Source organism: Macaca thibetana, chromosome 5 (genome assembly GCF_024542745.1).
Source record: "Macaca thibetana thibetana isolate TM-01 chromosome 5, ASM2454274v1, whole genome shotgun sequence".
In the NCBI taxonomy this organism is placed as follows: Eukaryota; Metazoa; Chordata; class Mammalia; order Primates; family Cercopithecidae; genus Macaca; species Macaca thibetana.
In genome coordinates, this window is record NC_065582.1 from 153689944 (window position 1) to 153710672 (window position 20729).

The following is a 20729-nucleotide window of genomic DNA, read 5'->3' on the forward strand; positions in this document are numbered from 1 at the left end:
TCTTGGTCCCATTCTCACTCTGTGGTGTGCCTGTTTCCCAGTCACCTTCTGCCATGATTGTAAGCTTCCTAACACCCCCACCAGAAGCAGATACTAGTACCATGTTTCTTGTACAGCCTGCAGAACCATGAGTCAAAATAAAACTGTTTATAAATTACCCAGCCTCAAGTATTGCTTTATAGTAACACAAAAATCTAAATACACAGATACCTAAGATAGTCTAGTGAATATTAAGATTTGGGAAGTACTGGACTTCATATGGTTAACCTATGGTCACCTCCATGAACATTTTGGTACACTCGATTATTTTCTCTTTGACTTTTTATCTTTTTTGTTGTTGTTTCTTTTGAGACAGGGTGTCACTCTGTTGTTCAGGCTAAAGTGCAGTGGCACGATCACAGCTGTCTGCAGCCCCGGCTTCCTGGGCTCAAGGAATCTTTCTGCCTCAGCCATCCTAGTAGCTGGGACCACAGTTATGTGTCATTATGCTGGCTAATTTTTACATTATGTGTAGAGATGTGAGTTCCCTATGTTGCACAAGCTGCACTTTCTATCTTTCATAGTTAAGAATGCATTATGACTTTGGGTATGTGAAGTAACACGCTCAGTAGTGAATAATCACACAAATTCCAAGCTTATTGCTTTGCTTCTACAACCCTTTTCAACTATCTGTTGAAATCTTCTGCTATTTGGCTATATGAGTTAACATGAGGCGTATCTTATTTTATTATAAAAGTGCTCTATTTTATTATAAAAGAAAATGTAGAAAAATAAATAATATATGTTATATAGTTACATATATTTACACATACATAATATATGTATATATGTATGCCCTCTAGCGATTGACCTATTATTGATGTTTAATAAATGAGTATATTATATATGTGGATAGTGTTCATACTTAACTTTGCACACAAGTATTTTTCCATATCACTGTAAGCTCTTTTTTAGAAGTTATAAAGGTTGTAGGAAGTATCATAAGTTTATAACCATTATCATAGTTTTTATATTATTAGTTTTTCTCAAGATATAACTGTGACAAACAAATTTGCTCAGAACTTTTTATATGTTTCAGGTTATTTCTTTAGAATAAATTCCTGCAGATGGAATTGCAGTGCAAGAAAGAAATGAATATTTCAACTGTTCTGATACAGATTTACCAATTACTTTATTTGATTTATTTTATTTTCTATTCTACTCATAGGCTATTCTCTAGCTATACCATTCACCTCAGTCTTCATAACCTCTGTCATCTTTAGCCACAGAAATGAAACTGGGATCTAATTTTCCAGAAAAATGTAGTTGTCCACCAAGCATAAAATCTCTAAAACATCAACTCTCCACTACTTTTATACTTAACTATTGTTATATCTTTGCTTCTAGTCTCAGGTGAGTGACTACTACCCCTGCTCATGACCTGGACTCTTGATGCCATCATTTGACATCTTATCTGGAACTGCAATTCATCAATTATGTACTTTGCCTATTTTTGTTCAAAATGCTAAAGTAATAAACCATTCAATTTTAGCAAACCTGGCACACACCTGCAGTCTGCATCGTATCTATTTTTTATACACAAATATTACCAAAAAATAGCTACATTAATTTGATCCACTTGTCTTTTCCATTGAGTCCTCATTCTGCTTAAAATCAAACTGTTGCCCTCATATCTACCCAGAAAAATTCTCAGCATGGTTCCACTGGTATTCACTAATTGTTAAATGCAGTGATTTGATTTTAGTCCTTTACCTGATTTGAGTAACTCCTTTCTACTGTCAGTGTGATTCATTCCAATACTGTCTTCTGTGAATGTTTTCTGGGTAGAGATGACTGCTTCTTTCATTGTACTGTTGCTGACTCCCAGGTCTTCCTGTAATATAGGATCTTTTACTCTATTTTGAATGTTTTATTTTCTCCTTAGACTGAAAGGACCTTGAACATGAAGACTATGTTGTTCCTCAGTTTCTCTACTACTTTGGCAAGTCCTAGACACAGTGCAATGTGCTTAACCAAAGTTGAATTGGACTGGGCTCATCTGAGGTCATCTGTGGGCTTTTGACCCTTTGATCACAGGAACTTCCTTTGACTTTTGGGACACTCTGAGTCCTGGAGCATTTCTTACTACATAGGTGATTTTATTTATCTGTGTTATTTGTCTACTACTTAATCCTAATAGCTACAGATGGATGCAGGATTATGAAAAGCTAATGAGAGTGATGCTTAGGGAAATAAAAGAAAACTGAATATTTATTATAACTCTTTAAGTAACCACTAGCTAGATTATACTATAATGTTGCTTGCATATAAATAATAGTGCCATACAAGAATTTATTTTTTTTCATATCCAGCATGACTCTGGTTTAATTTTGCTCCATGTCATCTGGGCTTTTGGAGTTAAACTAAGGAAGCAACCTCTAGCTGCAACATTGTTTTCACGACAGAGAAATAAGAGAACTTCACAAGCCTTATGCTCACTCTTTTAAAGTTTCTCCTCACAAGTAACATTCCATGGCCCAAAGCCAGTCGTATATTCAACTCTGACGTCAGAGAGAAGCAGCAAGTATTTTTTTTTTAATAAAACATAACACAATGGTTATCACTGTATCCTATAATATAAGGTACTAAAATTATTAAATCAGTCTGAGGAATGGGAGTTTAAAAATACAACACTGTTAATCCTAGAATCATGGTTCATAAGTCACTTTGTCAGTTCAAGCTCTAGAAACAGCCTCAAAAACAGGTGGAAATTTATTGTCTGAAGATAAAAAATTCACCAAGTATTATTTTCCATATTGGACACCTATACTTCAGAATATCTGAAGAAGTTTGAATTTAGTTTGAAATTATCTTTCATTATTATTAAGTCTCTAGTCCAAGTTTATATCCACTTAATTATAATTTAATGAGTGTCATCGCTAATATTTACAGAACAAGAATAATATTCTGGAGCTATGCTAAAATTATTCTATTTATGTTGTTATTTTATATTCACAGCATCCTTTGAAGCTAAGCACTATTATTATCTCTATTTGATAAATGAGCAGACAGAGGCAGAGAGATGGAAAGTAACTAGCCCAAGGTAAAGTAGTCTTTATATAAAGTGGTTAAGAAAGTTTTAAAGTTTGAGTCTGTTGATTTATACTACTGTAGAACTTCCTATTACATATAACCTTAGCACTTAAAAATACTTTCAACTTATATTTTAGATTCAGAGGGTACAAGCGCAGGTTTGTTACATGGGTAAATTGTGTGTTGTTGAGGTTTGGGGTACAGATGATTACATCACCCCAGGTGGTGAGCATAGTACCCAATAGGTAATTTATCAGCCAACACACCCCTCTTTTCCTCCCACCTCTTGTAGTCCCCTATGTCTACTGTTCCCATGTTTATATTCTTGTGTACTCAATAGTTAGCTCCCATTTGTAAATGAGAATATGTGATATTTAGTTTTCTGTTAACATGTTAATATGTTCAGAATAATGGCTTCTGGTTGCATCCAATTTGCTTCAAAGCAATGATTTTATTCTTTTTTAAGGCCGCATATTATTCCACAATGTGTTTCAACTGTTTTTTTTTTCTTCATGCCATCTACCATTGGTGTGCACCTGGATAAATTCCATGTCTTTGCTATTGTGAATAGTGCTGCAATGAATATAACGAGTGCGTGTGTCTTTTTGGTAGAAAAAGTTATTTTCCTTTGGGTATATACCCAATAAAGATATTGCTTGGTTGAATGATAGTTCTGTTTTAAGTTGTTTGAGAAATCTCCAAACTGTTTTCCACAGTGGTTGAATTAACTTGCGTTCCCTGAAACAGTGTGCAAGCATTCTCTTTTCTCTGAAATCTCACCAGCATCTACTATTTTTTGACTTTTTAGCTATTCTTACTGGTGTGAGACAATATCTCATTGTGGTTTTGATCTGCATCTCTCTGAAATGCAATGATGAACATTTTTTTCATATATTCATTGACCTTATATATGTCTTCTTTTGAGAAGCTTCCATTCATGTCTTTTACCCAGTGTTTTTAAATGACGTTGTTTTTTGTTTGTTGATTTAAGTTCCTTATAGATTCTGGATATTAGACCTATTTTGGATGTATAGTTTGTGAATATTTTCTCCGATTCTGTAAGTTTTCTGTTTATTTTGTTGGTAGTTTCTTTTGCTGTGTAGAATCTCTTTCGTTTAATTAGGTCTCACTTGTAAACTTTTTTGTTGCAATTGCTTTTGGGGACTTAGCCATAAATTCTTTGCAAAATGGGTAAAGAATGTCAACGTGGGTAAATCACGTCAAGAAGAATGTGAAGAAGAATAATTCCTAGGTTTTCTTCTAGAATTTTTATAATTCAGTGTCTTAAAATTAAATGTTTAATCTACCCTGAGTGAATTTTTCATACGGTGAAAGAGAGGGATCCATTTTCATTCCTCTGCCTATGGCTAGCCTGTTATCTAGCACCATTTATTGACTAGGAAATCCTTTCCTCATTGCTTATTTTGGTCAACTTTATTGAAGATCAGATAATTGTAGGTGTATGCCTTTGTTTCTGGATTCTGCATTTTGTTCCATTGGTCTATGTGTCTGTTTTTGTACAAGTACTGTGCTGTTTTGGTTTCTGTAGCTTTATATTAGAGTTTGCAATCTGATAATGTGATGGCTCCTGCTTGGTTCCTTTTTTCTTCATATTCCTTTGGCTAATCAGGCTCTTTCTAGGTTCCACATAGATTTCATAGATGTTTTCTAATTTGTGAAAAATGACAATAGCAGTTTTATAGAAATACCATTGAATCTATACATTGCTTTGGGTTGTATGGCCATTTTAATGATATTGATTCTTCCATATTCATTCATTCCATGGAATGCCTTTCTGTTTAATTCTGTTGCTTCCAACTTCTCCCAGCAGTGTTTTGTAGCCTTCATCAAGAAGTTAGAGAGATCTCAAATTAATAATCTAACATTGCACCTAGAAGAGCTAAAAAATAAAACAGTCCCAAATCTAAGAGAAGAAAAGAAATAACTAAAATAATGGAAGAACTGAACAAAATTGAAACATAAAAATCTATATAAAATATTAATAAAATTATGAGTTGATTCTCTAAATGCATAAACAATATTGATGGACCACTAGCTATATTCACAAAGGAAAAAAAGAGAATATACAATTAAGCACAATCAGAAGTAACATTTATGACATAACAGTCAATCCCAAAGAAATATAAAATATCTGCAGGAAGTATTGTGAACACTTTGGTGGAGACAAATTAGAAAATCTAGAGGAAATGGATATATTCCTGAAAACACACATCCTCCCAAAATTGAACCAGGAAGAAAGTGAAAATGTAAACAGAACAATAACAAATTCTATTACTGAATTAGTAAGAAAAAACCTCCCAACCAAAAGAAACCCTGAACCAGATGGACTCACAGCCTAATTCTACCAAACATACAAAGAAGAGAATTGGCACAAATTCTACTGAAACTATTCCAAAACATCAAGGAAGAGAAGATTTTTCCCTAACTCATTCTGTGAAGCCAGCATCATCCTGATAAAAGAAAAATATAGTAAAGACACAATGAAAAAAAAAAAAAAAGCCACATCTACAAGTCAATATCCCTGATGAACATAGATTCAAAACTTCTTGACAAAATACTAGTAAATCAAATCGAGCAGCATATCAAATGTTAGTTCACCATGATTAAGTAGGCTTCATTCCTAGGTTGCAACGTTTTTTCAACATATGCAAATCAATAAATGTGATTCACCACATATACAAAATTAAAAACAAAACCATAGGATTATCTCAATAGATGCAGAAACACTTTAGATAAAATCTGATATTCATTCAAAATGAAAAATCCTCAAAAGACTAGACATTGAAGGAAAATACTTCAAAATAATAAGAGCCATCTATGACAGATTCACAGTTAACATCATATTGAATGGGCAAAAGCTTGAAACAGTCACTTCATGAACTAGAATAAGACAGTGATGCCCACACTCACCACTCTTATTCAATCTAGTAATGAAAGTCCTAGCCAGAACAATGAGGCAAGAGAAAGAAATAGAAAGCATACAAATAGGCAAATAAGTAGTCAAACTATAGTTCTTTGCAAATAAGACAATTATACACATAGAAAAATCTTAAATACCCTGCCAAATGCTTCTAGAACTAATAAGGTACTTCAGTAAAGTTTCAGTTAGCAAATAAATACACAATAATCAATAACATTTCTGTACATCAATTACATTCTAGCTGAGAACCAAATCAAGAGCGGATCCCATATACAATAGCCACACACAAAAATGAAATACCTAGGAACACAGCTAATCAAGGAGTTAAAAGATCTCTGTAAGGAGAACTAGCACTTTTTTAATATATATAAATGAAATGCGCTTGGACTTTGCTTATTATGTACTTTTTTTGTTTTAAAGAGCCATAACATTATGTCAATAAGTAGCTTTTAAAATTAATATTATTTATGATGGATTCTGCAAAATTTAATGTTTTATCTTGATTCCTAGGATAAAAAAAAAATGTGTGCTGAAAACTTATTCATTCCATCACATTACCATATAGGTACCTGTTTTTCCAAAATTAACAACTGTTCATTATACATTAGTATTATTTTTTAAAGTAATATGGTCAAGTTTTCATGGTGACTGCATGATCCTTCCTCTCATTTGTGGGATGTTTTTTGCTGTTTGTAGCAAAATATAGGTATAGCTGATGCATTTTATGAGACTCTCTTATTGCAATGTAATTCTATTTCATACATGATGAAATTCAGTAATTGCTATTATGTATGTACATTTTTAATTTCACAAGATTTTTTCTCATGAGAGATGCTTATAATTTTTTTATCTCTTTGCTATAATGAATTTTATGTGCTTTAAAAGTATACACAATTCATAAAAATGTATACATTATTAAAATGTGCATTTTTCCTAAAATGCTATTCTCCTTATGAATTAGTTAACCCTTTCTAATTCCTCATTTTGTTGGATTTCTCCAGTTATCTCTGAGATCATTCTTCATTTTGCTAAAAGACTTAAGAAATTATTTTAACTTTATGACTTTTAAATACTTAATGAGAGCTTTAAAATTTAATGCTCTCTATATTAAGAAGGATGTTTTTACTTTTGAAAAATTGTTTACAATTTGGTCTTCTTTCTTTTATAGCAGGTTTTATATTTGAATCATTAATGTAGCCATTTTAGGATAATTTATTCTAGAACACTTTTAAACGTTAGTGTCATTCTATCTAACTATAAATATTTTGGATAAGTGGAGATATGTATAATTATCTCTTTTGAGTAGCATAAATATGTTTCTCATGTGCTACAAAGAAGCAGATTAACTTAGTACTGAGAAGCATGGATTTGAAAATTACCATGTACAAATTGTCTCATCTTGGTCAAGTGTGTTCAACTCTCTAAGCCTCAGTTACACCATTTGTAAGACAGCAGCCTACTACATGAGGATTCTGTGAGACAATTCTAAAAAAGTACCTGCCCAAGTCTGTGCATAAGATGTATACTCTCAATATAGGTAAACTATCTTTATAGATATAAGAATTCTATTTTAAATATTGAATGAAACAAATATAAGGAAACTTAATTAGGTGATATTAATAGAAGAATGCAAGCACAAATACAATCAATTAGGAAGACCTCTTTCAAGGCGTTGATACTTTGGCTTGTGACTGGGACATTCAAGAGGATAGTTTTACCTTCCACACACACACAAATGTATCCAGGATTTCAAAACTGTTATCTTATCTCGCTGCTCTTTCTGTATCCCAGCACTGTTTGCTTTTGTGCTGACTTCATTCTTCAGCAGGCTTATTCCACTTGATGCTAAAAAGGCACCAACACCTCCAGAGATACACGGTTCTTATTTTTTGCTAATTTTTCTGTTTACTTCTCTCACTTAGACTGTATATTGTATGCATGAATGTATATGTGTGCATGTATATGTGTGTGTTCATATAAATATATATAACATACGCACATACATGTGTGTGCATGTGTAGTGTGTGTGTGTGTGTGTGTGTGTGTGATAAACCGAATGGCTTTGCCAGACTCTGTTGTCCATGATTTGGATGAATCACTAGCAGGAGTACCCTGGTTAGTGTGCCACAGTGACCAGTCATGTATCACAAAGCCATACCTGCATCCAGAGGACAAGCAGACATTATGATGGACAGTACCACCAGTGCTGTGTGTATTGGGTCCCAGAAGGTTAAGGATGGCATACATTTATTAAAATATTACATTCTTATTACAATTTTTAAACCACTAACTACATCAATTAAAAACTTGTAACCGGGCTGGGCATGGTGGCTCATGCCTGTAATCGCAGCACTTTGGGAGTCTGAGGCGAGTGGATCACGAGGTCCGGAGTCCGAGACCAGCCTGGCCAATATGAAGAAACGCTGTCTCTACTAAAAATACAAAAATTAGCTGGGTATGGTGGCGAGCACCTGTAATCCCAGCTGCTCAGGAAGCTGAGGCAGGAGAATCGTTTGTACATGGGAGGTAGAAGTTGCAGTGAGCCAAGATTCCGCCATTTGCGAGACTCTGGAAAATAAAAAAATAAAAACAAAACAAACAAAAAAAACCTTATAACCAGAATTTTGGTTAGTATGACCATTATTTTCTAACTCTAATATAGTCATTTACACAATTATGGTCCTAAGTGTCACCTGAGGGACATGGTAAAAATGCAAATTCTGAGTCTTCTACCAAACTTAGAGAAAAATGTGTTAGCAAAAGTCAAAGGCAAATATCCCTGAATTTGTTGCTTTATTACAGGGAATATAGAAAATCTGCACTTTGAAAACAACCTGCTTTCTTAAACTAGGTGCAGAAGGTGAAATTGAAAGTTGTTTATTAATGATGTGACCTAAAGTCACATGTTTCATAACATTACTTGTGACACTTGCAGTCTTGTTGCTTTCTGTGTTAAAGTATGACAAAATAAAGAGGAGCGTAGCTAATTCGACACGAATGCTGAATCAGAATTTATCGTAAGACGCCTCCTGTGTGTTGGGCATCTATTCAGGTCATTTCTTTATGATTTGAGAAAGGCAGCCTCTCATTCTTGTGAAAGTGATAGCATTCTTGAAAAAAAAAATAAGGATTTGTCAATCTTAAAGCGGGGATGTTATTAAGATGAAAAAAATAGCAGCAAAAGAAAAGCTGATGTCTTAATGTTAAAATACTCAATGTCTTCAAGATGGCAGAAAATTAGCTTTCTAAATTTCATTATATATTTTACCATCTTTATTTAAAAGTGCATGAGTTTATATGTGTGTGGCAGAATGTGTCTGGGGATAGCTTGTTTAAATTGAGTTGCAAAGTCAAGCCATTTTGAGGAGCTTTGGGCTAAATGAAAAGAGATAACTGCAAACACTCAAGGAAGTGCTTTCTAGACAGAAAATGGCATAAGAAAGAAAGACACATGCCCAATATGTTTGGTAAATATAAAGAAGACACCATGCAGGAATTAGCTGATGAGGAAGATGGTGCATGACAAGGTCAGTGAGGTAAGCAAGTGGCAGATCATGTAGAATCTTATAGGCTAATGGAATGAATTGGGATTTCATTCAATGGCATGTGAGACAACTTTAGAGAATTTTAAATTCTATAGGGATCATAATCTTGGCAGGGTGCTCTCACCTGTAATCCCATCACTTTGGGAGGCCGAGACGGACGGATCACGAGGTCAGGAGATTGAGACCATCCTGGCTAAATAGGTGAAACCCCATCTCTACTAAAAATACAAAAAAATAGCTGGGCATGGTGGTGGGCGCCTGTAGTCCCAGCTATTCGGGAGGCTGAGGCAGGAGAATGGTGTGAACCCGGGAGGCGGAGCTTGCAGTGAGCGGAGATCACACGGCTGCACTCCCCCCTGGGCGGCAGAGTGAGACTCCATCTCAAAAAAAAAAAAAAAAAAAGAAAAGAAATTATAATCTTATTTACATTCTTAAGAGCTTTTTGGCTAACATTGTGAAACTGTATCTCTAGTGAAAATACAAACAAAACAAAACAAAACAAAAAAAGCCAGGCGTGGTGGTATGTACCTATAATCCTAGCTACTTGGGAGGCTGAGGCAGGAGAATCGCTTGAACCCAGGAGGCGGAGGTTTCAGTGAGCCAAGATCACACCACTGCACTCCAGTCTGGGCAACAGAGCGAGACTCTGTCTCAGGAAAAAAAAAAAAAAAAAAAAAAAAAAAAAAGACTTGAATAAACAGCAGAGATGAAAAACATAGAAGAGCGGATTGTTTTTTTGCAGATAAGATCATCTTGGTTCTGGAGGGACTATAGGGAAGGTGGGATCATAAAGAATGAAAAAATCAAGGCAGTATTTTTTGTGTGTGCTACTGAGCAGAGGGTGACACCAGAGCCTGGAAGAGAAATGGGCTGGAGAGGAACAAAACACTTGACTGTGTTTTCATTTGAGATGCTTTTCATAGGTAATGTGAAGATAGTACAGACTGAGTGTGTAGTGGAGGTCATATATTGTATAAAATCTATTGTTAATGTGATCTGGATGGCATCTGGCCTCATGAGAATAAATAATATTACCTGGGAACAGAATGAGTAGAAAAGAGAAGCTATATCTTTCCAGTGTTTAGAGGTGGAACAAAGAAGATAGAGCTAACAAAGAGAAATGAGAGAAGAAAAAAAAAATGCTGTGTAGGTGAAAAATTAGGCAAATGTTGTGTCATAGGAACCAAGAACAGAAAACTTTCAAGGTAATGGGAGAAAAAGAATCAGCTGGTACAAAGGTTATTGGTACCCTCGAGTGCGTGGAAGAAGGAAAAGAAGACGAGGAACATGTCCAGAGACAACTATTTTAATAATATTTTCTCTGGAAAGGACCGGGAAATTAGGTGGTAGTTGTGGGGAAACATGTGGCGGAAGGAAGATTTTGTGAGAATAAGGGGCATGCTTTATGTTAATGAAGGTATTCAAAAGAGAAGACAAATGAAAAGGAAAAAAGAGACACGTGAAGATGAAGACCTAAAGTGGTGAGAGGAGGGAGAATTTCAAACAGTAAGTCATATGTTGAAATTATTCTAATTTCAACAGATAATTATAATGATAATGAATCCCTCAATTCATTGCTTTACTATGGGGAGCACAGAAGTTTATGGGTCACTTATGCATGATGCAAAATAATCACTTTGTGTTGCTTTCCTACTACAACATATTCTTCTCATAGAAATTTTAAGGCTAGCTTTTAAAAAATGTATAAAGTTTTAAACAAAATTATATTTTAATATTAAAGAATTTATAATATATAATATTTCTAGAGACAGCTTTATTAAAAAAAGTAAAAAGATACAAGGCGAGTTTTTCCTTTCTTGTAAAAAAATATAAACAGTTATGTGGTACACCTTGACTAACTTTACTTCACAGCCAGATGCCATCCAGATTACATTAACAGTGATTTTATACAAAATATTTCCTCAAGTACACATTCAGTCTGTATTATCTCCGCATTACTTATGATAAGCAAACTTATCTAATATACATTATCTACAAAATATTACCATCCTCTGTTCTCTTTTTCACTGTTTTCTACTTAGACGGATTAGAGTTACCAACATACTATCTCTGTCTTAAATTTATACATTTGTTTAACGAATCATAATATGCTTTAAAACATAGTATTTGTTCCTCTTACCACTATTTAGGTGGGTTTCATTTTCAATGGGATATTTAGTACTGCATTATTTAGCACTCTTTTATTTGAATTATTTTTGTTGTTGTTGTTACTATAGAATTAATACATGGGAGCAATTTTTTAAGTGCAAAAATAACAAAGGGTGTAAGATAAACAATACATCTATTTACTTTTCCAGAACTGGCAAGGGATAACTTTCAACAATCATTTCACATATACTCTTTCAAGAATTTTAGGTAAATAATGGTAAGGTTTCTTTCACAGTGTGAACAGGTGCCCTGAGCTTCAATTTCCTGCCTAATCTCCTGGATGCATCAGAGTTCCTTCCCTATTTCAGCCTGCTCACCTTAGATATGTAGACATAGTTCTTTACTGCTTTGAGTGAAGTAAGCCAAAGTAGCACAATATTAGGAAAACAGATTCTTACTTACTAGAGTTAGAAAACCAGTGATTGAATTTTCTTAACCCCAGATGAAATTAAAAAAATATACAAGGCTGGTAGGCTGAAAGAGGAGGACTCTGTACAGAATAAGAGTGGGAAATCAACAGAAAAAAAAAAAAAAAAAAAAAAAAAAAAAACACGATCCATCACCAGGATTTGGGATTATGGGGAAGACAGGTTGGGATCTAATTTTCCTTTCTGCTGTCAGATGAGATCACCAATTGACAGAAGCCTTCACATTGCCTGTTAATCACCCAGCAGAGTTTGTACTCAAAGATATTTCACAGCCTTACACCAAATGGTAATAATCACTGCACAGCCTTCCACCTAACGATAATAATCATTAGCTGATCTACAGGATAGGGCTTAAGTGACTAGAGGAGGAATGAGTGAGCGATACAGAAGAAGATGAGGGCACCACGTGACCAGGGCCTTCAGGCCCATTCCAACTTTCTTTTTCTATCACTCTTTCCCTGGCTCAGTCAGCTATGGTCATGGCAGCCTTCTTATGGTTATGCAAATATCTCTCCCGCTTGTTTCTTGATACTCTCTCAGGCTGGATCTCATGTATTTTTCGTTTCTAAAACCGCAACTAAAGCAGCATCAGCCTGAATTTCTTACTTTAGATATTCACATTACCAACCCCCTTATACATTTGAATTCAGGTTCACATTTAGCTTCCTTGAAATCTTTGCTGAACACTTAATCCAAAATAAAGTATCATCCCAATTCTTTATCATCTCATCTTGTCTTATTTATCTTAGTATCACTTGACATAAACTTATTTATTTGCTTGTTTCTATATCCTTTCACTAGGATGTAATTACAAGAAAACAAATACTTCAGTATATTCTGCGTAATATTGTGTCCTCATGTCTAGAATTTGGCATACAACAGTCACTAATTACAGAACTGAATTCATATGAAGTTCATATAGTAATAAAAATGATGAGTTACAATTAGATCCAGTAACAACTAAAAATATCCTTTCCTGCATTACTCTTTAATAATAGTTTGATTTGATTGTACTATTGTTCATATTTCTTTCAGAGAATCCATTTTCTTCCTCTGTTGAGTTACACTTTCCTAATTTACCTTTCACCTTTTCCTAAACTAAAAACATGCCCCAGACCTCTGTGTGTTATTCACCTACAACATAAGAAGTTTCTCCCTTTGGTGCCATTGAGAGTTGCATTGTTCACCCTCAGATTTATTTTGCATTGTAATCAATGAAATCTTATTTTCCTCTGATCATACGGTAATTTATTCACACATTTTAAATATATTTTCTGTGCACTAAAGGCATATTAGACTCTGTATTAAGTGATATACATGTGTAACTAGAAAAAGTCCACCCCAACACACACCTAGAAGTTAATTTTAGACAACAGTTGACAAATACAGACAATGGTTTTATTTATGAGAGAAGTATTTATTATAAAGGAAATCTTCAGAATACGAATTCTTACTTGATTTGAATATAACCAATAGGTAGTGTGTGTGTGTGTATGTGTGTGTATGTGTGTGTGTGTGTGTGTGTTTTGTCGCTGGTATTGTAGTTTGGTAATGCATTTTCATGGACTGGTTTTCTATCCAACAGTAAGCTTCTGAGCATGATCTTGAATCCACAGAGGGCAATTGACACAACTTTACCTAGGCATGTAAAATGCTATTTCCATTGCATTCGGAATACATATTTTAAGGTTATATCAACCTATTAAAAAAGAGAAGAAATACTTCTTTTCATACTTTTGATCTAACACAAACTGTCCTGTTTTTACATATCATTGTTGATTTCCCCTGTGATTGGGAGACAAGAAATAAGGTGAATGTTTTCAAGTCTCTCTTTTTTCCTTTTGTTAGAAGCAGTGGAGTTGCAGTTTGTCAGAGATGTAACACAGTATCTCAGCACCACGTGTGAGAGTGTTTCTGTGAACAGTGGCCATCACTTAGGTTTCTTTTGTTTTTATGGAACAGAAAATGCAAATCCAAAAGTAAAATGGGGTTTGTTGCTTCACACTAATGAAAAGCCCATAAAAGAATGCCTTCAGATATTGATAGATAAATATTCAAATAATAGTCCTAGGTTCCATTTACTGTCTCTCATTTTCAAGTCTCCTCACATTGGTTCTTATCTCATGGTCCCAGATGGTTGCAGAAAGTGCCTCTCTTACTCCCTCAGCTTCACTAAACATTAGACAGGTTTTGTTTCCTGACGATAGATGTCCCTGACCTGCTTTGGGTTAGGATATTTACTTTGGAAAAATTGCGGTAGTAATTTCTTTCTCTGCCCCTTTGAGATGTAAATCTTCTGACAGACTCTTGTCATTTTTCCAACCCAGAGATATTTCTCTTTAAGACCTAGAAGCGACCCATTTGAAACATAATCATCAACAAAGGCAGTGCCCTTCTTGACCAACAGCACTCCCTGAATGTTTTCCAGTACTTTAAGTGCTAGCTCATGCCAACATTTAAAAACTCTCACACCTTTGTTTCAGCGAAATGGAGTTTACTCTTTCCCCCATTGCAGTAATCACGAATAAAGTCTCTCTTACCATTTAACATGTCAAGTACAATTTTTTTTTTTGACAGAAAGCAGATTATATGTCTGTTAAAGACAGAGGAAAAAACACCCGCATTTTTGAATATTTTCCTGTATCTCAACTAGAAAGACACAAAAAAGGAAGGAAGGAAGGAAGGAAGGAAGGAAGGAAGGAAGGAAGGAAGGAAGGAAGGACGGACAAAATAAGGAGGGAGTGTAGAGGACTGTGTGCTCGCAAACGAGATGTTCCCGATAAGCCCTGCTCTTGCAAACAAAGCAGGACATTCCTTCTCTGCAAACAAGAAGGATAAAGAAGCCAGCTGTAAACAGCGGGCTCTGGGAACTGGTCAATGTTTACTGATCTTGCCAGTCAAGGAAAGGTCAGAGAAGCAACACATGTCCCGTGACTTGGCAACATTCCACAAACGGCTGGATAAAATAAAGCAGAGTGTGCGGTTCGGGGCAGCCGCCATGTATGTCTTGTCCTGTGTTGTCTTATGTGTTCATTCCTTTGTTTAGGAAACACGCGGACCCCAACAAGGGAGGGAGGGAGGAAGGAAGGAAGGAAGGAAGGAAGGGAGCAACCAAGAAAGAAGGAAAGAAAGAGAAAAAGAAAGAAGAAAAGAACAAAAGAAAAATAAAGATAAGAAAAAAGGAAGGAAAGAAAAAGAAAAAAGAAAGAAAGAGAAAGAAAAACGAAAGACAAGAAAGATGAAAGAAAGAAAAATAAGGAGGAGGAGGAAGGAAAGAAGGAAGGAAGGAAGGAAAAGGAAGGGAGGAGGGCAAAAAGGAAGGAATGAAGGAAAAAAGAAGGAAGGAGGGAGGGAGGGAGGGAGGAAGGAAGGAAAGAAAAAAGCAACCAAGAAAGACAGAAGGAAAGAGAGAAAAAAAGAAGAAAAGAAAGAAAAAGATAAGAAAGAAGGAAGGAAAGAAGAAAAAAGAAAGAGAAAGAAAAAAGAAAGACAGGAAAGAAAGGAGGGAAGGAAGGAAGGAAGGAAGGAAGGAAGGAAGGAAGGAAGGAAGGAAGGAAGGAAGGAAGGAAGGAAGGAAACGTATCATTCTTAGCAAAGATTTTTGGTGAGGTACAGACAGTAAGCTGAAGCCAGAAGAGTGGGCCATGGGAAGAGCCAGATGTAAGTCAGAGGGTGGGAATGGAGGGAGGTGGTCCAGTTTCCTTATACTTAGATTGTAACTTCACTGGTAAATTTGTAAGTAAATCTAAATGACTTGTTAGTTTTCCAACCAGTCTACCCTTCTTTTTCTCATAAGGACAAGAATGAGAAAGAAAGTAAGATAAGATGTCATAGTTCCCTTTATCTTTCTTTGTCTTTTTTAAGCTGTTATTGCTGCTTAGAAATAGGGATAGAGATACAAGGGTGTGAAATGATGGGAGATACATAAGTTAAAATGGGAATATGTAGGCTCCTTGTTAGTGCAATCTTTCATAAGTTAACTGGGAAAACAAATGGGGAGACTCTATATATTTTTTTTATAAATCAATTCTAATTATTTGTAAGAAAACTAGACTTGTGATCTAAGCCTAAGAATAATGAAATAACAAAACTCAAAACAATCATCTTTCTATATATTTTTAATGTACTTAAAATCCTCTATAATACAGTACCATGTTACAAATGTCTAATAGTAGATTATACCTACATCATGTTAAACTAGTGATATTTGTTTCAATCAGCACTATAAAAAAAACAAAAGATTGGCTATGTCTCTTGAGAGTTTTCTAATTCTGTTTGAGTTTATTATATTTGATATCTAGAACCTAAGGTATGCAGCAAAAAACACAGTAGTTTTTCTTATCCCACATTTGTTCTCTCAAAGAAACAAACATGCACGTTGTGCACATGTAGCCTAGAACTTAAAGTATAGTAATTAAAAAAAGTGCAAAAAAAAAAAAGAAGAAATCTCAGATGCACATGATTGAAGAGTTACAAATATGCAATTAGAATTTTCACATGCAATATCTTGTGATAACACTAATGTGTCTTAATTTACATTTCACTGTAAAAATAATTGTCTAATGAATAGAGTTTGGAATATGTTTTAATATTAATTAAGTGACCAGGCATGGAAAATATAAACAATCTATATCACAAGAAATGATATTAATCTTCCTTCCTAAGAATGGCTTCCTTAAAATAAAAGGGTCATTTTTACAATCTGTCTGCATATACCTTCGGTTAGAGATTTTAGCCAATCAAACTCTTCATCGTTAAAGTAATACTATGAAAATTTAGACAGCAATCTCCTCTAACTGATGATATATTTAAATTTTTTTAATGTAGAAATTTTCAGCTGTTGTGTTTCTTTTCCTACCTATGATAAATTGTCTTATGTTTTTCATTCCATGTAAGTAGAACTGGTAAAAATTGAAGGACGACCTCATTATCAATAATTCATGCTCAGTCATGTTGCCTCGCATCTGATGAAAGCATTGTGCTGTGTATTCTTTTTGACTTACTATCCCATAATGCTACAATTTGAATATGAGAATTAGGATTATTAGAAAAGAATAAACAGATCATACCCAGATGTACAATGATTTATTCCAATGGTACTATTAGGATTGTAAAGCTTTCAAAGACAATCATTAAAATTCCCAATCTGTGATACAAAAAAGAAAAAACAAAAAAAAAAAACCATGTCTAGAAAGGAAAGCATTTTCAGGGGAACAAAACCATAAGGTATTTTCTAGGTAATTATTCTTTGTTGAACCACAATGCAATGTTGATGATTCTTTTCACCAGCATCATGGTGACAGAAGGTGCATGTAGGTTCAGAGAAAGGCATAATTTTAACTAATCTTGCCTCTTGGCAGACTTAATCACAGCAGGCACATTTTATATCTATATTTTAGGGCTATTTGAGGGATTTAATTGTATGGTACCGGCCACAGACACATTTCCAAGTTTTCTGCTATAACGTCATTGATTACTTATTCATGGAGCTCCATGAACTAAAACACTAGTTTTGATGTAGGATTTGTAGAATTATGCTAGCCACATCAGTGAACAAGGGAGGACTTTTTGAATGGCAGTTGGTAACTACAATTTGAGCTCTTTTCTTTGTTTCTCCTGTCCTTCTTTTTTTTTTTTTTTTTTTTTTTTTTTGAGGAATGGGGGGTTATTTTCTGATTCATTTTACTGCTTATTTTATCACATCTTCGTTTGGAATATGAGAATTGAAGTAAGTCATATTTTCTTTCCCTTTTTTTATCAAATCTTTCTGACTGACAGCTCCTGTTATCACATTAAAATTCATCTCACGCTAATTTTAGAAAGTTATTTAGCATATATTGTCTAATTTCACAACTCCATTGATGTCTTTAGGGAAGACATTATTCTTTTAGAGATGGAAGTTATGACACACAAGGGAACCTCAAAAACTTGTTGATTCATTTTAGCCTCTTGCCGTGTTAAAGAGAGCTGTGTATACTTTGTCCACCTTTAAATACACCCCAGTTTTGTTACTAGTGCTTCTATCAAAATATTTTAATATTCTATGAATAGAAATTCTGAAACCACTCAAAAAGACATTGGATAATAACACTCTTGACCCAAGGGAGCCTCATTGGCCTTCCTCAAGGGAAAATATAAAATTCCTGATAGGTGATTTTGGTTAGTTAGGGAGCTGTGCACCTTCAGTTCATCCTTGCACTTTTTCTGTTTTGTAGACAGTTGCACTTTAGAAAGCAGATGCTCTATGTCATGTTTTCCAAGGCATTCTGCCATGTTGGAAGACTGTCTAGAATTGTCTCCCTGAGACTGGATCAATAATTCTTTCTGACTCTATGATTAGAATTACTAACGTTTGATTTGGTAGTTACCAGTAATAAAGATAATATACTTATCTCCATCTGTCTTCTCCTACTTTATCTCTTCATTGATTCAGAACTCAGGTGGAAAATAGTGTGACTTTATAAGACACAACGTCTTGGGCCTTTCATGTCTCTATAATGCTTTTGAGGAAACCACAAAACAAAGTACATATTGCTTAGGTTATTCCTGAACCAGCTTCCAGACATGAAATGGAGTGTTGGTAAGAATATTAAACGGAATCTGATAATTAAAGTATCTTTAAAATATTAATGATTTTAAAAGTCTGGGCATTGTGTGACCCATAGAATACTGTGTGAAATAAATGAGTCTTACAGTTATGTTGCCATTTCCATGACATTGATTTGTGTATAGAACAGTGAGTAGCTACATGTTAGAAGTAGCACCAAGGGAAGGGCAAATGACTGAGCTGTAAGACAGAGGAGTCTATACAAGACAATATCTTAGGGGTCAGCTGTGGTGGCTCATGCCAGTAATCCCAACACTTTGGGAGGCCAAGATGGACAGACCTCTTGAGGTAAGGAGTTTGAGACCAGCCTGGCCAAAATGGTGCAACCCCTTCTTTACTAAAAATACAAAAATTAACTGGGCATGGTGGCATGCACCTGTAATTCTAGTTGCTCAGGAGGCTGAGTCAGGAGAATCACTTGAGCCCTGGAGGTGGAAGTTTCAGTGAGCCAAGATCATGCCACTGCACTCTAGGCTGGACAACAGAATAAGACTCTTGGGACAAAGCCACCAGTAGGGCATGCAAGACCTTGGGGAAATAATTTTGTGGGGCCTCAGTCTATACAAACAATTTGAAGAAAAACTATATTTACAATTCATAAATCTATGTTAATTATAGATATTTGCCAATGAGGATTTTGAATAATGGGTAAAAAGGAGATTTTTTTTTTTTAATTCCAACCAGTGAAAGTGCCTCTGTAGCCAACTCTTTCTACTCCTGGGCCCAGGAATCAATTCTTTCTATTTGTTCCTGCCGTTTTTCATAATTCCTGGCCAATTTCATGTCTCCCTCTATAAGAAAAGATGGCAAAACTATTAATCACAAGTAGGTAGATCTTTGGAAGTAGCTTTTATTAAAATGAAATAGATCTTCTTATCTCTGTAGTTTATTTCTTGCTGGTTGTATCATTACTTGTACGATGATGCAGCAAGATCCATTGGACCATCATGACTACTAGTTTGCAGTGACTCTTTCAAGGGTTGTCGTACATCACTGGTGAGGAATACAAATGCAAATCTTGCCTAGAGTATAAGGAAAAATGTGAACAAAAATTTATTTTTCCTCGGGATGTTAAATTAACCATCCAGAATGTCTTATTATAAATACAGAACAACACATGTTCTGTATCAGCTTTTGAATTATTTAGGCACTAAACATTGCATTCTAGAAAGTGATCTCTTTTAATATTGGCCATTTCACTGCCTTCCTCACAATACTTCCATTTGTACAAAGAATATCCTTCCCTCATCTGGCATGTCTCAATACCAACCAAGAAAAGCAAGAAATCTCCACATGGATCAAAATCAAGAGAGGACATCAACAATAAGGATCCATGGGCATTGAGGAGCAAAGCCATTGAAGTGATAGGAATGAGTTCTTTCAGAAGCTACCTGATATATGGCATAAAGCCTGCAAATTTAGTAAGCTGACTCTCTTGCATGCCAGTGGTGGAGGCCCACAAGATCAAAGATGCTGTCTGTTTTCAAGACTTTTGGTGTAAGCCCTGTAGACTGGAGGTTCACCAATGACAGAACACAGATGGGCAAGAGGAAAGAGCTTCACTTAAGTACAAGGTGAGTGATGCACTACATCTTAGAGAACTGCCGCATCCTATGTCTAAAATGACTAAACGTGACTTCAAATCAGAATGTCAGCACCATCCTGGTATTCCAATTTCAAATGATCCTGTGAAAGAAAGAACATACATAGTGAGAGATAGCTGCTTTTCAGGCCATGCTGCTGGAACCAGAACTCCATTGGTGTGACTCTTCAGATATATGGACAACCTTAAATAAAGGTGAGTGGGGCAAAGGAAGAAAATGATTTAAAAGTACCCTAAGTAAAAGAAACAGGACTGGTATCCACACATAGATGGCACCATGGACCAAGTCCAAGTGCTCCAAGTCCCAGAAAGAGACATCCTTCAAAGAAAGCACTCCAAAGCTTCAAAACAGAAGAGGGAAACC

The 20729-nt window shown here is 35.1% G+C and overlaps 1 long non-coding RNA gene across 3 annotated transcripts in view; it reads left to right on the top strand.

The window, feature by feature from the left end:
- The window catches only part of LOC126955667 (uncharacterized), a 97843-nt gene that overhangs the window by 52153 nt on the left and 24961 nt on the right, over positions 1-20729 (top strand). For 2 of the 3 annotated variants that reach the window (XR_007726033.1, XR_007726035.1), the window contains exons 4-5: positions 1925-2132; positions 2998-3082. This is a non-coding gene — a long non-coding RNA (uncharacterized LOC126955667). The remainder of the gene's footprint in view (positions 1-1924; positions 2133-2997; positions 3083-20729) is intronic. The other variant, XR_007726034.1, reaches the window with a different exon arrangement.